This window comes from Sus scrofa, chromosome 1, assembly GCF_054392235.1.
Source record: "Sus scrofa isolate SSC_HxYL_T2T_F1_AM1 chromosome 1, Sscrofa_HxYL_maternal_Yorkshire_Landrace_v2.0, whole genome shotgun sequence".
Classification (NCBI taxonomy): domain Eukaryota; kingdom Metazoa; phylum Chordata; class Mammalia; order Artiodactyla; family Suidae; genus Sus; species Sus scrofa.
This window is the reverse complement of record NC_139383.1, coordinates 195847664-195862962: the sequence shown is the minus strand read 5'-3', so window position 1 is coordinate 195862962 and position 15299 is coordinate 195847664. Positions and strand designations below refer to the sequence as shown.

At 44.5% G+C, this 15299-nt stretch overlaps 1 long non-coding RNA gene across 4 annotated transcripts in view; it reads right to left on the bottom strand.

Moving 5' to 3' along the window:
* Positions 1 to 15299, bottom strand: part of LOC102160535 (uncharacterized) — a 365378-nt gene that overhangs the window by 321199 nt on the left and 28880 nt on the right. For 3 of the 4 annotated variants that reach the window (XR_014819400.1, XR_014819397.1, XR_014819398.1), the window contains exon 1: positions 7266 to 7418. The exons of the other annotated variant lie outside the window; for it this stretch is intronic. This is a non-coding gene — a long non-coding RNA (uncharacterized LOC102160535). Of the gene's footprint in view, positions 1 to 7265; positions 7419 to 15299 lie in introns of those variants that run through there. 4 annotated transcript variants of the gene reach the window in all.

The window sequence follows — 15299 nt, the reverse complement described above, 5'->3', positions numbered from 1 at the left end:
AACTAGAGAAAGGTCCTCCGGCCTTCTCCAAGAAAGATATACCAGAAAACAGCCAACATGAGGTTAGATCTAAGAGACAGTGTTTTTGAAGGACCCAGAATCAGCCTGCCTCCTTCCCCAGTTTATACCCACTTTCAGGGTTTTCCACGAATCAACAAATATAAAAAATAACAATGGTGGGAAACTGCAGAGGTAACAGAAGTTGGGTACAGTCTAAACATAGGAACCCTAGTCTGAAGTTTCTGCCTTCCTTCTGACTTGGCAAACTAAAATCTCTCTGGACTTTTCCACTCCACCTCTATTCCTTAGATTAGAACTCAAATTTCTGCCTTGAGCCACAGAATTATAGAGATAGAAATGTGCAAAAAGTACATCTCCTTGGGTTTATTTTACGTATTTATTTATTTCTGTCTTTTTAGGGCCACACCCATGGCATGTGGAGGTTCCCAGACTAGGGGTTGAACCGCAGCTGCAGCCACTGGCCTATATCTCAGCCACAGCAACACCAGATCCAAGCCGTGTCTGCAACCTATACCATAGCTCATGGCAACACTGGATCCCCAACCACTGAGTGAGGCCAGGGACTGAATCTGTGTCCTCATGGATACTAGTCAGATTCATTTCCACTGAGTCACGACAAGAACTCCTCTCCTTGGGTTTAGATAGAGAAATCAAGACCCAAAGAAGCTGTGTGACATATCTAGGAACTTGTCTTGGAATTAAGTATTTGGTCTGGCTACCCAGGTATTCTGGTACCAGTGGGATCTCTCCACAGCTGCCCAGAGGGGTCTCAGAGTTACATCAGACATGTGAGTGACAAGCATCTTTGCATACACCAGACATGGAAGCTGGAAGGCCCCTGAGCTTCCATGTCCTCAGCACTGATGAAGGCAGGAACAGCATCATCCCAGCCTGATGAGGACCATCTGGAGGCATCAAAGAACCTGAGGCGCACAGCAGTGCACCTTGCTCATAGAGCCTACAAATGGAGAGATTCAGGCAAGTGACTCTGCCCATCGTGGGACATACCATTGCTGTTACTTATGAAAGGGTACCAGCCAAAATCATTAGTCATGAAAAATCATTCAAAGTAAGGTTAGGAGATCCCATTGTGGCTCAGCAGGTTAAGAATCTGATTAGTATCTACCCATGAGGATGAGGGATCAATCCCTGGCCTCACTCAGTGGGTTAAGGATCCAGTGTTGCTGTGGCTGTGGTGTAGGCCAGCAGCTACAGCTCTGATTCAACCCCTAGGCTGGGAGCCTCCATAAGCCACAGGAGCAGCCCTAATAAGAAAAAAAAAAAAAAAAAAAAAAAAAAAAAGTAAGGTTAAAAAATTACAAAGTTGGAGTTCCCGTCGTGGCGCAGTGGTTAACGAATCCGACTAGGAACCATGAGGTTGAGGGTTCGGTCCCTGCCCTTGCTCAGTGGGTTAACGATCCGGCGTTGCCGTGAGCTGTGGTGTAGGTTGCAGACACGGCTCGGATCCCGAGTTGCTGTGGCTCTGGCGTAGGCCGGTGGCTACAGCCCTGATTCAACCCCTAGCCTGGGAACCTCCATATGCCGCGGGAGCGGCCCAAGAAATAGCAACAACAACAACAGACCAAAAGACAAAAAATAAATAAATAAAATAAAATAAAAATTAAAAAAAAAAAATTACAAAGTTGAGGAGTTCCCATTGTGGCGCAGAGGTTAATGAATCCGACTAGGAACCATGAGGTTGCGGGTTCGGTCCCTGCCCTTGCTCAGTGGGTTAGGGATCCGGCGTTGCCGTGAGCTGTGGTGTAAGTTGCAGACGCGGCTCGGATCCAGCGTTGCTGTGGCTCTGGCGTAGGCTGGTGGCTACAGCTCTGATTAGACCCCTAGCCGGGGAACCTCCATATGCCGCAGGAGCGGCCCAAAGAAATAGCAAAAAGCCAAAAAGCCAAAAAGCCAAAAAAGCAAAAAAAAAAAAAATTACAAAGTTGAAGACTTAATCCAACTACAGGTTACCTGAGGAGGGGAAGACCAACTCTTGGGCAAAATCCAACCCAGGAGTTCCTGTCGTGGTACAGTGGTTAACGAATCCTACTAGGAACCATGAGGTTGCGGGTTCAATCCCTGGCCTTGCTCAGTGGGTTAAGGATCTGGCGTTGCCATGAGCTGTGGTGTAGGTCGCAGAGGTGGCTCGGATCCCGCGTTGCTGTGGCTCTGGTGTAGGCTGGTGACTACAGCTCCGATTGGACCCCTAGCCTGGGAATCTCCATATGCCGCGGGAGCAGCCCAAGAAATAGCAAAAAGACAAAAAAAAAAAAAAATCTAACCCAAAGCTGAATGAAAGAATGCAAATGCTTATCCCCTGCCCTTCCTCTTGGCTTTCTAAGAAATAGGCAATCTCAGCTCTGGAGGGAAGAAACCTGGGTACAAACCCTGATTCCTTTGCTTACAGGTCGTGCAGCCTTGGCCAGGCAATTGTGCTTGTCTGAGGCTCTGCTTCTTCATTTACATGACCTGGGACTGTTGTGAAAATTCAGTGAAATGGTGTGCTTAAGAGGCCCAGCTCTGCATGGGCTGAGTAGGTATTAATGAAATAATCATGAATATAGGTGTCACCATCATTGTTCCACCATGAACTAACTATGACAAAACCAAGGCAAGGGAGCTATTTCAGAAGGTGAGAGCCAGGCTTCACATCCCAGTGGCAGCACAAAGCACTGGACTCTGGTTGGCCTAAACATGGTTTCTCAACCTTGATGCAACTGACATTGACTGACATTGACTTCTAGCACAGTTAGCAAGATCCCTGGCCTCCACTTACTAAATGCCAATAGCATCCTCCCCTAGTTGTGACAACCAAAAATGTTTCCAGGCATTGCCAGATGTCCCCCAGGGGCAAAATCACCCCTGGTTGTACCACTGGCCTAGTGACAAGTCCAGAAGGGGTTTCACAGCTGGGGTCAAAGAATCTGCCCAGAGTTTCTGACTACAAATCACCTGCCCAAGGTTATCTTTTTTCTGGCAAACCACTGAAGAACAGTCGCCTCATATATTTTATAAGCACTGCATTCCAAGGAAGAGAATGAACTGGGTAAAAAACTAGTGAACATGTAACATTTGTGCTTATCTACAAGGCTGCTTCATACTAATACCTCTGTGACCACTAATTTCTGCTTGATGAAACAGTGGGATTTTCTGAAGTCCAGGCACAGACCAGATGTTGACAGGAGCCCTTTGCCCCTGGTTAAACATGGTGGCTGGTCAGCAGCCTCCATGGGGGCCTGAGAGACCCACACAAAGAGCATTCTTTCCAAGGTATTTATCACTCCCTAGTTAAACACAACCAAGACCTTGTTCCAATTCCAGGGACCTACGTCTATAGGGGGCCCTTTAACAAGAAAATAATTCAAAAGGATAAATGAGTAAAAGAATGAATAGGGAGTTCCCATTATGGCTCAGCAGTAACAAATCTGACTAGTATCCATGAGGACGCAGGTTCGATCCCTGGCATCTCTCAGTGGGTTAAAGATCCAGCGTTACCACAAGCTGCAGTGTAGGTCTCAGATGTGGCTTGGATCTGGCATTGCTGTGGCTGCGGCATAGAGGGGCAGCTCCAGCTCTGATTGGACCCTTAGCCTGGGAACTTCCATATGCCATGGGTGCAGCCCTAAAAAGACAAAAAAAGAATGGAACCTCTCCTTTTCAGGTCACCTTCTGTTAACCCATGTGACTCAGGGTCACCACCCAAGGCTCTGCTCAAACACTTACCTGCCCATAAAAAGTAAATGTGTAAAAGACAGCAGGCTGTGACTGCAGCACACCCCTGGCTGGGGATACGTTCCCTTGGTCCCCACGCGTTGGCTCACTGTTGGTCCCTCTGACAACTTCCAGGAAAACACTGGGAGAGCCCTCTGAGTCTTGCTATGGACCAAGTTCCTCAAAAATGTGCAGAAACTGGTTCTTTCCAGGTGCAGGGGACTAAAGTGATTCCAGCATGAGTGGAGAGAGACAAGCCCACATCAACCACACGAAGAGTGCCCCAAGATCTGGAGGCCCAGAGAGAAGAGGGTGTGACAAAGGAAGCAGGTCAGGGAAGGCAGACCTGAAAGGAGAAGGCGTCTATTGAGCACGTACTATGTACCTCACAATGAGACCTTTTCAAATATTACTGCCTTTACCTGTCACCACAGAAGGGAGCTATTATTATCTCCAGTTCTGTCAACAATAAACTCAGAGAAGTTTGGCCAGCTGAGATTGGTCTTGGACACACCAGGGATTCCCACCCTGGCTGCAGAGGTAAATCACCTGAAAAGCTTTGAAAAATACAGATGCCCAGGCCCTAGCCTCCACCAATTCAGTCGAACCCCTAGCCATGGAGCACGGCATCTTAATTTTGGAAAAAGTCCCCAGCTGATTTTAGTGAGCATTCAGGTCTATAATCACTGCTTTACACAAGGAATAGAGGAGGTAGGTGAGGGCAGAAAGACCACGCAGTGGGTAGCCATTGTCTGCATCCAATTTTCCACCCCCAGAACCACACTGTGCTGCAAAGTATCCTCCGTCCCTAACCCCCACCCCAATAGGTGGGCACTAGGAGAGGTCAGACAATTTTAATATGTGCCAAATTAAATGCCTTGGGAAGATGATTCCACAAACCCTGCATGCTGTATGTTATGTTCCATTAGAAACAGCTTCGGCCTAACAGGCTTTTTCATGTAGTCTGCAATGCTGTCTCATTTTATTCCTATAGGGCACTGGTTCTCAGGCAGGGGCAGTTTTGCCCTCGAGGGGACACTGGACAATGTCTGGAAACATCTTTGCTCCTCACTACTTGGGTGGGTTAGGGAGATGCTACTGGCATCTGGTGAGTAGAGGCCAGGAATGCTACCAAATATCTTACAATTCACGGAATGGTCCCTGCCACAAAGAATTATCCAGCCCCCAATGACAATAGTGCTGAAGTTGAAGCACTCTGCTGTAAAGAAGCAGTAGTCACCACTAGGTAGATACAAAGACTTGAATACAACCCACCTCCAAGTCAGAAACCTGCCCCAAACAGGCATGTTTCAAAGAATCGCTGAGACTTCAGAGACAATAAGCCCAAATAAGACTCAGTTGGGCTTTTAAGAAAATCCTAGAACAAAGCTACACAATGTTTACCAAACCACATTATAAGGCATTGCTGGCTTGACATTCCACCCAGGTAGCACATGTGTAGCAAATTAACTAAAAATGGCATTCCTTGCTACAAATTCTTATTCGTTGATTTAACAAATTTTTGTTCGGTTCCCAGCATGTTCAGGGCATGGTGCCAAATTTCCCTACGGACACTGTTACTCACGCTGGGATAGCCCTCTTTATGTTCAAGCCCAATGTAAGATCCAGGGAGATATACAGAGTCTGTAGATCCCAGCGAAATCACCCCCAGCTGGGTTTATGGTGGTTTTATTGTTTTCTGGCTCATTAGGTTACTTGGCAACCTGGGATCAGGTGTGCAAAGAACTGAAGGAGACCCATCCAAGAATCAACTCCCCCAAGGGCTGCACTGGGAAGGAGCACTGAGAGGCTCTGCACAGCCTGAAGCCCAGGGGCAGATGCCTAGCATTCCTCCCAGCTGCCCAGAGCTGCCCTCTGCCCCCAGCCCAGCCTGCTCCAGCTCCCTCTCACCTTGGGCAAGTTAGAGGCAGCCTGACTCCATCCACTGAGCCCAGGGCCATCCTCCTCCCCCACTCCCCTCCCCACATCCCGGCTGCCACCACACTATTACCTACAGGAATAAGTACTCCGTGGTAAGTTGCCAAAGAGATGGAAACTGCTCAGGGGGAAGAAATTGGGAGCGTTTTGTTCTCCAGGGTTAGAAAAGATTTGTCATTCTCCCTATCAGAGGTCTCATTTACACTGGGCGAAAACAACCACAAAAATAAAAACCTGTCGAATGGATTGTGCAATAAAGGGAAATAAATGCTGCAGAGGCAAACCGGTGGGGGCGAAGAGTAAGGAGATAGAAATGACACGAAGAAGCCACGTGGGAGAAACTCCCCGAATGCTCAGGGTACTGGGCCCTGGGTGATGCCTGAGGAGGGGGGCTAGGGGCTGCCCTCCTGCCAGCCACCCCCCCCAGGACACCCATGCCTGGGACCATGCTTCTCTGTGCCAGGAAACACAGCTCCCCGATCCTCTGTCCACCCCCACAAAACCTTGGGCTCAGCTGTGCCACTGAAACCAGAGACAACTGTCCCTGATATATGGGGAGAGCCGGCCAGAGTCACCTGTGATCATAGCAGACACCCCCAATATGCCACCTGACTCTCCTCCTTCAGAATTCTATCTGAAAGTTATTCCCTCAAGGATACTTCCTCTAATGCCCCAGATTCATTCTTTCACCCAACAAATACTTACTGAATGAATTATATTTATTGAGTGGCTCCCCAAGGGTTAGGGGCCAGTCAGGTAATCTCCCATCCCAAACCCCTTCTCCTCTTTTAACAATAATGATGGTAATTAACTACTTACCACAATTATTCCTTAAGGTCCATTCCCACCCCCCAACCCACCAGCCCTTCCAGAATATTGAGCCACATCTTTATGGTGGACTCTATCACATTCCCCCAATTGATGACTCCTGGGCGCCAGGACATATTGAATGAATGAATGAACAAAAGGATGAGAAAAACCAACAGAGATATTTTCATTCCTTTTCTCATGCGAAGTCCTCAAAAAATCTGGTACTTATTTTACCCTGACGACATATGTCAGTTTGGAGGAGTTTCATTTCATGTACTCACAGCCACACATGGTTACCATACAGGACAGTGAAAGGCCAGGCTCCAGCAGGGCCTTAGCAGTCTACCTGTTTGCTGGTAAAACAGCAGGAAAATTCAACTCTGCCACACCAGGAGACAACACAGCCCTCAAGCTCGCGGATGTCAGACTGCCCGGGGCCCATCCTGACTCTGCAACTTCCACTGGTACGACCTGGGCAAGTTACGTGATCCCCCCCACTCTGTGCCTCAGTTTCCTCTTCCATAAAGTGGGGGTGATAACTGCATCTCTGTTATGGGCGAGACATCAGGAACAATGAGCTAAGACCCATACAGCCCCGAGAACAATGCCTGTGGCCTAGTAAGTACTCGATAATGTCCGACATTCAATATCTTATATGTTTATATCACATACAGATATTTATACTCCACCTCGGGCCACAAGAGATGAGAGGTAGCCTGTGTACCACACATTCCGTGGGTCCGTGAAATGTAAAATAGATTCTAGATGATAAGATATGGTCTAACCTCTCCTTTTGTGCTTCACATCGTTTCCTTTGCTCAGAAGATGCCCGTCCAGAAGCCTCATAACCGGATCTTCAGACTAGAGCTCCTGGAACAAAGCAGCTGAGCCTCACCTTGGGGCATGTGCACAGATGCGCAGAACACTCAATTCAAGATGGCGGCAGCAGGCCGTGTGTGCGTAGACATAGGGCGGAGCCTGAGCAGAGGCGTGGCCTGCCCCATGGGAATCCAGCCCCCTCCTCATTGCGAGATCTCTAAAGCAGCCGGGATCACGGACTGGGGGCAGAGGGGAAGAGGGGAGTGCGTGCTCTAGAGCTTGAGCTCACACCTCTTCATTCTTTGTTCAAATAAAGCTTTCCTTTGCTTCTAAACCAAAGAACTCCATCTCCTTCTATCGGCTCCAATGACACTGGATAGGAGGACCTGCGTTAGGGATGGACTCTGGAAGATCAATGGACGGACTCCGGAAGGTCAATAACATATTCCTGCGTGGACGTTGCAAGATATAGCTTTGCAAAAGAGACCGACTATGGACATACAAATTGTACAGGCTAGTAAAACACTTAAATGCACTTAGAGAAGAGCATTGAGACCCTGCCATGGCACATATCATCATATGACTCTGCAGTGAGAATGGGAAGTATTGGTTTAAATTAAAACCTTGTACAATTCAAATTCCACTGTACAGAGCTGACAAGCTGTATCCTCTCCAACTCAGCACAGAAAGCAAATGACATTCGCATTTGAGATCCTGTCTGGGGCATAAAGTCCGCTCAGGAGACCTGAGCGTTCAGTAGGTTCTGGGCTTGGGGCGGTTGTCTTCCTCACCTTGACTGCTGTCATTGTCATCGTGGCCTTGGAGCAGGGGGGTGACATGTTCGGAGCGAGGTAATAATACCTACCTTGCAGGAATGTTGCGAAACTTAACTGAAATGATATGAGTGACAGTGCTTGACCTAGTAGGTATGTGATAAATATTTCCTTAGGGAAACACTATCTAATGTTTGGGTCTTATTAATGATGACACAATCTCATTAAAAAGACTTCTTTATGTTAAACTAAAAATATGTTCTAATTTTGCCCTTTTGGACAACACAGAATGAGTCTAATTCCTCTTTCAAAAAGCCCTCAAATATATAAGGGTGACCTTTCATGCCCTCCCCACCAAACTTCGCTCTTCCAGCCTAATTTCCTTCAACAAGACAAGAATGTGTTGTCTTCAAAGTAACTGGAAATATCTGGGATCTAGTAGGTCTCAAGACACATCTCAGCACTAATAATATGCCTATAGCCTTGAAGGACCCCAAACATGGTCTTGTGGGATACGGATAAAGTTAACTTCATGATTAGGCAAATGTTTTCTTTATCATATAAAATTCATGGAACTTTCTCCATATGCTCTCCCCACCCCCAACACTGACTGAAGGCACTGCTTTGTTTGAAAGAGCCTGTTTTAGGACCAATACACTCTTCACAGTTGAAATCCAGTTCTGAACCTTTGAAGTGACATTTATTGTGGTCCTGGGAAAGGTTCAGTGGAGGTGAGAAGTGACAGTTGAGGGTGATAAATCAAATGCAGCTCAGTTTTCATTTAAGGGCAAACTATCATCCAGTCAGCCTGGCTCAGTCCTCAGCCAGCTTGTGATTTCTTATGTAAATGGTAAACAGAACACTGAACAGTGACAATTTCTTCAGCTGCTAGGATGAGCTGTCGGCTTCTGTTCTCTGCTCAAACTTGACATCTTAAGCTGCTGGTTAGAGGAGAGTCATGTTAACAAAAACATTTTAGAACTAATCATAATCATAAAGACTCTTAGAAATGATGCTGCTTGTACAGGATGTTCACAACACACCTTGTCTGCTCTACTTTCTAAAACACTGAAATGAAGATTGTAATACTCTAGCATTGACTGTCTAATGTGGTAGCCACAAGCCCCACATGGCCACTGAGCATTTGAAATCTGGCTAGTTTGAATTGAGATGTGCTATAAGTATAAAATAATACAGAATTTTAAAGATTTAGTACTTTAAAATGTAAACCCTTTCTTTTTTTGCTTTTTACAGCCACACCTGCAGCATATGGAAGTTCCCAGCATAGGGGTCAAATGGAAGTGCAACTGTCAGTCTACACCACAGCAACATCAGATATGAATTGTGTCTGCAACTTATACCACAGCTCAAGGCAACACCAGATCCTTAACCCAATGAGTGAAGCCAGGGATCCACCTGCCTCCTCATAGATAATAGCTGGGTTCATTACTGCTGAGCCACAATGGGAACTTCCATAAAATATCGTATTAGTAAATGTATATATTGATTTTATATTGAATCAGTATTTTGGAGATACTGGATTAAACCAAGAATTATTAAAATTAATTTCACCTTTCTTTTTACTTTTTTTCAATGAAGCCACTCATAAATTTTAAGTTACATGTGTGACTCATAACACGGCCCCCATTACATTTCTATTGAACAGCACTAGTCTGGAAGGCAAGGGGGCAGTTGGAAATCTCTCATTTCTCTGGCTCTTCCTCTGGGTTCAGACTTAGGAAAAAGAGACCCCCATCAGAAACTCTCAGTGGGAGTTCCCATTGTAGCACAACAAATCCAACTAGGAACCATGAGGTTGTGGGTTCGATTCCTGGCCTCACTCAGTGGGTTAAGGATCCAACGTTGCAGTGAGCTGTAGTGTAGGTCACAGGAGCAGCTCAGATCTGGCATTGCTGTGGTGTAGGCCAGCAGCTGTAGCTCCAATTATACTCCTAGCCTGGGAACCTCCATATGCCATGGGTGTGGCCCTGCAAAAAAATAAAGAAACCCTCACTGGCTTTACTGTTTATTTATTGACTAGATTAGAGCAGTGGTACTCAAATTTCAATGAACATAAATGCTATAGTCTGAACTCTGCTCCCCCAACCAAGATTCATGTGTTGAAGTCCTAAATCCCTCCACCACCACACCATGGTTGTATTAGAAACTGGGCCTTTAAGGAGATGATAAATGTTAAATGAGCTCACAAGAGTGGATCCCTGATCCAATAAAATTACTATTCCTGAGTATATATCTGAAAAAAGCAAGAACACAAATTCAGAAAAATACCCAGACTCCAATGTTCATAGAAGCCAAGACATGGAGGCAACCTAAGTGCCCATCAATAGATGAATGGATAAAGAAGATGTAGTGTGTATACACAATGGTATACTACTCAGCCATAAAAAAGAATGAAATGTTGCCATTTGCAGCAACATGGATGGACTTGGAGGGTAATATGCTAAGTGAAGTAAGTCAAACAGAGAAAGACAAATACTGTGTGATATCACTTACTGTGGAATCTTAAAAATACAACAAACTAGTGAATAGAACAAAACGGCAGCAAACTCACAGATATGGAGAATAAATTAGTGGTTACCAGTGAGGAGAGGGAAGGGGAAAGGGGCAAGATAGGGATAAGGGAGTAGGAGGTACAAACAATTACATATAAAATAAGCTACAAGGATATATTGTACAATATGGGGAATAGCCAATATTTTATAATAACTATAAATAGAGTATAACCTTTAAAAGTTGTGAATCACTGTGTTGTATGCCTGTAAGTTATATAATATTGTACATCAAATATACTTCAATTAAAAAGAGGAGTGGGAGGAAACACCAGTGCCCTCTCTTGGCCACATGAGGACATGGAGAAGGTGGCCATCTACAAGCCTGGAAGGGAGCCCTCACCAGAAACTAATCCCTGATGTAACCTAGACCTTAGACTTTCCAGACTCCAGAACTATGACAGAATACATTCTGTTGCTTAAGCCACCAGATCTGTGGACTTTTTTCTGGCATTTGAAAAGACTAAGACAATAAGCATCATATGGGGAGCTTGTTAGACACAGAGGTTGTTGGGCCCTGTTCCTGAAAGATGCTGACTCTATTGATCTGAGACAGGCCTGGAAATCTGCCCCTTTTAAACAAGTACTCTAAGAATTTTATCTCTATTTTGAGGTACCCTGGACCAAACAAAAACTAGACTCCCGTTGGTTCCATTGCAGCCACAATTCAGGAGCCTGGAACCCAATTCCTGGCTCTACCACTCCAGCTGCTATAGCCAAATTAGTTTGATCGTGAGCGCCCCCTTTTGGTAAATCCATTTTGAGCATGCAACCAGCCAAACACTAGTGATAAATTATGTGTCCAACTATAAATCATTTACTGAATATTAGTAAAGTTAGTTTACATAAAAATAAAGGTAATAAGTTATGCTTTTTTCATTTTGGATACCAATGGATCATCTTTGGCCTGCGGAAGCCTCTCACAGAACAAGTTATAAACACTTCATATGTCCTGGCTTTTGCACATACACTATTCCCATTTTGCTTTCTCTGCACTTAGAAAATGCCCATTTATCCTCAGGCTTCAGCTCATAAATCTCCTTTGAGTTGCTCTTCCTCCTCCACCTCCTCCAACAGCATTTCAGCCCCTCTTGCAGCACCTCTATTGACTCACCTCACTGAATTGCAAATATTTGTTTAACCTGTCAGCTTCTTGAAGGCATGCTTTATTTATCCCCACTTTGCCTGTGCTTTACACACAGTTCCTGGCACAAGGTATGCATTTTTTTTAAATGTTTGTAAAATGAGCAAACCAATGAATGAAAGTGCAATTAATCAATACCTTCTGCAAGTCATTGCCCTGCTCTGCGGAAGCAGGATCGCCATCATGTATCATGAGAAATAACCCACATAAAGGAGGGCAGAGTGAAGCTATTTGAAGCCATGCTGGGTTTTAAGCTTGGGTTTACAAAAGCACCTATAATTCACACAGAGCTGAGGATGAAAGCAAAGCAAATGGCCTAAGCCACTCACAGCATTAAGAGCAAAAAAGGTTTAGGGATGGTTTGGTTTGTTTTTCTTTGTTTTGTTACTGCTCTTTTTAATTGCTTCATTGTCTTAAGGTCGGGATCCTCCTAACAAAGTCATAACGGATGGTTTGCGAGAGATCTCAGTGTATCTTTGAAGGCTAAGATGGATGGAAAATAAGAGCGCTTTTAGAGGCAGTATAATTCATGATCTACATCTAGGTTTACACGGCACAGAATGAAAGAGACACCTGGTCCAAGCTGCAGAAATGTTATGGCTGAAATGATCACCTTTTGGAAGCATAAACCTAGGTTGGGTATGTAACAGCAAGTGTCCTCCCTCTGCAAAGCCTAAAGCCTCATTAGTTAGAAGCTTGTCCCCCCTGTTTCATCATGTGCATCTTGCTGTCTCTGTCCCCAGGCTTCCCCTATCCAGGAGTGACCATGGGCAGCCGCAGCAGAACCTTGGCTAGAAGAATTCTCTGGATGCTGTCACATGTGTGCTGGGACCCACAGGAGAAGAAAAATGCTTTGTCACTTCCCTGTTTACACAAAAGCTTTCCCTCTTAGCAGGAACTTACTTGAAAGAAACAAAATTGGTTTATCTTCTCAGACTCACTTAATAAGATTGACCCTGTGATATACTAGAAAGTAAAATACACGCCTATTATGAATCATTTTTCAAGGTGATTATCAAGCAACATTAGCAAGTAGAAAGTTTACCATATTGGTCCCCCAAGAGTGGGGTTGCCAGATTTAGCAAATAAAAATATAGGAGTCTGGTTAAGTTTGAATTTCAAATAGACAATGAATAATTTTTTTTGGTATAAGTGTGTCCCAAATACTTCACGGGTCCTGCATTTTGTCTGGCACCCCACCTGAAGGGGAAAATTTTCTGTATAACATTTGTGGCAAAAATTTATCTCTATGTCACTTTGGAAATACTTGCCACTAATTGACAGGTATATGTTAGTAAAAACATGAGCCTGAGAGGTGAGATAGACAAGTGTCTTCTACTTCACCCTCTTATTGATTCATCAGTGCTCCATCCCAAGTATTTTTTTGCATATCTGTCCTGCACCAGGTACTGGATTAATTGCTGGGGAAATAAAGGTGCTAGAGAATAACATGGTCCCCGACTTCTTGGTACTTATACAGTAGCTATGTGACCCTTAAGCTCTCTGTACCTCATTTTACCTTCTTCATTCCATAAAATGAAGTGGTTGATCACCATAGGATTATATTTCCCACACTGGTTTTTTGCTAATAGATATTATATCAAAGAAGGTTTCCATGGTCAAAAATTTAAGAAATTTTGAGTTAAGGAGAGTTAATGACATTTTACTGTGAACCTTCTCAACATTTGAATGTGTTCATAGTCATCATGATTTCTAATGGTGACTTACTCCAGAATTATCCCTTGAAGGAACCACTCTAGGGACTGGTGTTCAGTGGACTAGAGTCTGGGAAACATTATCCTAAGCTGATACCTAAGATCCTTTATAAATCTGGATTCTGTGATTCTGTACTTGCCTTTTTTCCCTTCTCTACCTAAAATCTCCTTCAAGGTGAATCTCCTTTAAAACTCCCAGCCCAGGAGTTCCCGTCGTGGCTCAGTGGTTAATGAATCCTACTAGGAACCATGAGGTTGCAGGTTCAATCCCTGGCCTTGCTCAGTGGGTTAAGGATCTGGCATCACCATGAGCTATGCTGAAGGTCACAGACGTGGCTCGGATCCCATGTTGCTGTGGCTGTGGTATAGGCCGGCGGCTACAGCTCCAGTTAGACCCCTAGCCTGGGAACTTCCATATGCCGAGAGAGTGCCCCTAGAAATGGCAAAAAGACCAAAAAAAACCAAAACAAAACAAAAAAAAACCCACAAAAAAAAAAAATTCCAGCCCAACTCTTCCCACCTCTTCAAAGATTTCTCTTTGGACTTCACCCCAATCCCCACTTCCCCAACCCAACACACCTACACACACCCACACATCACAGAGCAGGGTAATACCTGTCAGCACCTAGCACTAGGCCTGGGCCATAGAGTGAGTAATGTCAATCAGTAACTTTTTCAGGAATGAATAAGTGAAGTAATACATAGTGCCAACAGAGTTATCCCATCCCCAATTTTCAAAGCACTTTTTTTGTTATGATGTAACTATTTCTTTAACACCTACTTCCTATTTATACTGGGAATATTTTGAGAACAGCAAAGAAATATTAATTTTTCCACCCCTGGTAAATGAACAAAGTCTCTGCACAAAATGTGCTCCTAATAAACAATAATAAATAACAATACTGATTGTGTCACATTTTACACCAGGCACTCACACGAACTGTTTTATTTAATCTTCATGACAATCTCATAAAGGGTGTTGTGGTAAATACCGTGGCTTGGCTTGTTCAACCTCTAGACTGCAAAGCTGAACTTGGTGTTTTTCAGATTCCTGTGGCACTCCCTGAGTTTTGCATGTCAATCGGGTTTTGCTGGTTATAAGTATTTATGAGTTTGGGTAGGTAGAAATGAGGCAGAGGCCATTTCTTGCCACCTCTGGAAGTTTCATTCTGACAAGCAAGGCTGTGGGGACATGAGATTTTTCTGCAGCAGCATTGTAGTCCTTGTCCAGCTTCATGGACAAGGCAGCTTCATGAAGCGGAGGCAATGGCAATGTGACATTTCTATCATATGTTCCTGAACTCAACAGTTCCCACAGTGGCTTCAGAGGTCAGTTTTGTGATGGGGACTCATTCCAGGAGGTCCATATAAGTGACTGCTCCTCCAGCCCTGCCAACAATTGTGTGAGTAAATAACTCCCTGTATTAAGCCCCTTTCTGCTTAAAATACTTGGAAGGGTTTCTATTTTTTGTATTGAACACAGAATTACTATAATTATCTCCACTCTCCAGAAGAGAAAACTAAGAAGAAGAGAAATTAATTCCCTAAAATCCCAGTCTACTTAGTGGCAGAGACAGGATTTGAATTCAAAGGCCAGATCTCTTAGTTAAATTCCTCCCGAGATCACACTGTGGGGGGAGGGGGGAGCCTAGGAGGCTGAGTTGGCAGTTGAATTCAAGAAGAATAAATTGACTGCACTTATCAGGCGAGTACTTAAAACTAGTAAAATGTGTGCAAAGATTAATCTGCAAGTTTGTTTCTCAGACCGTTATTTAAAATGGAAGATATCAGAGGCAAG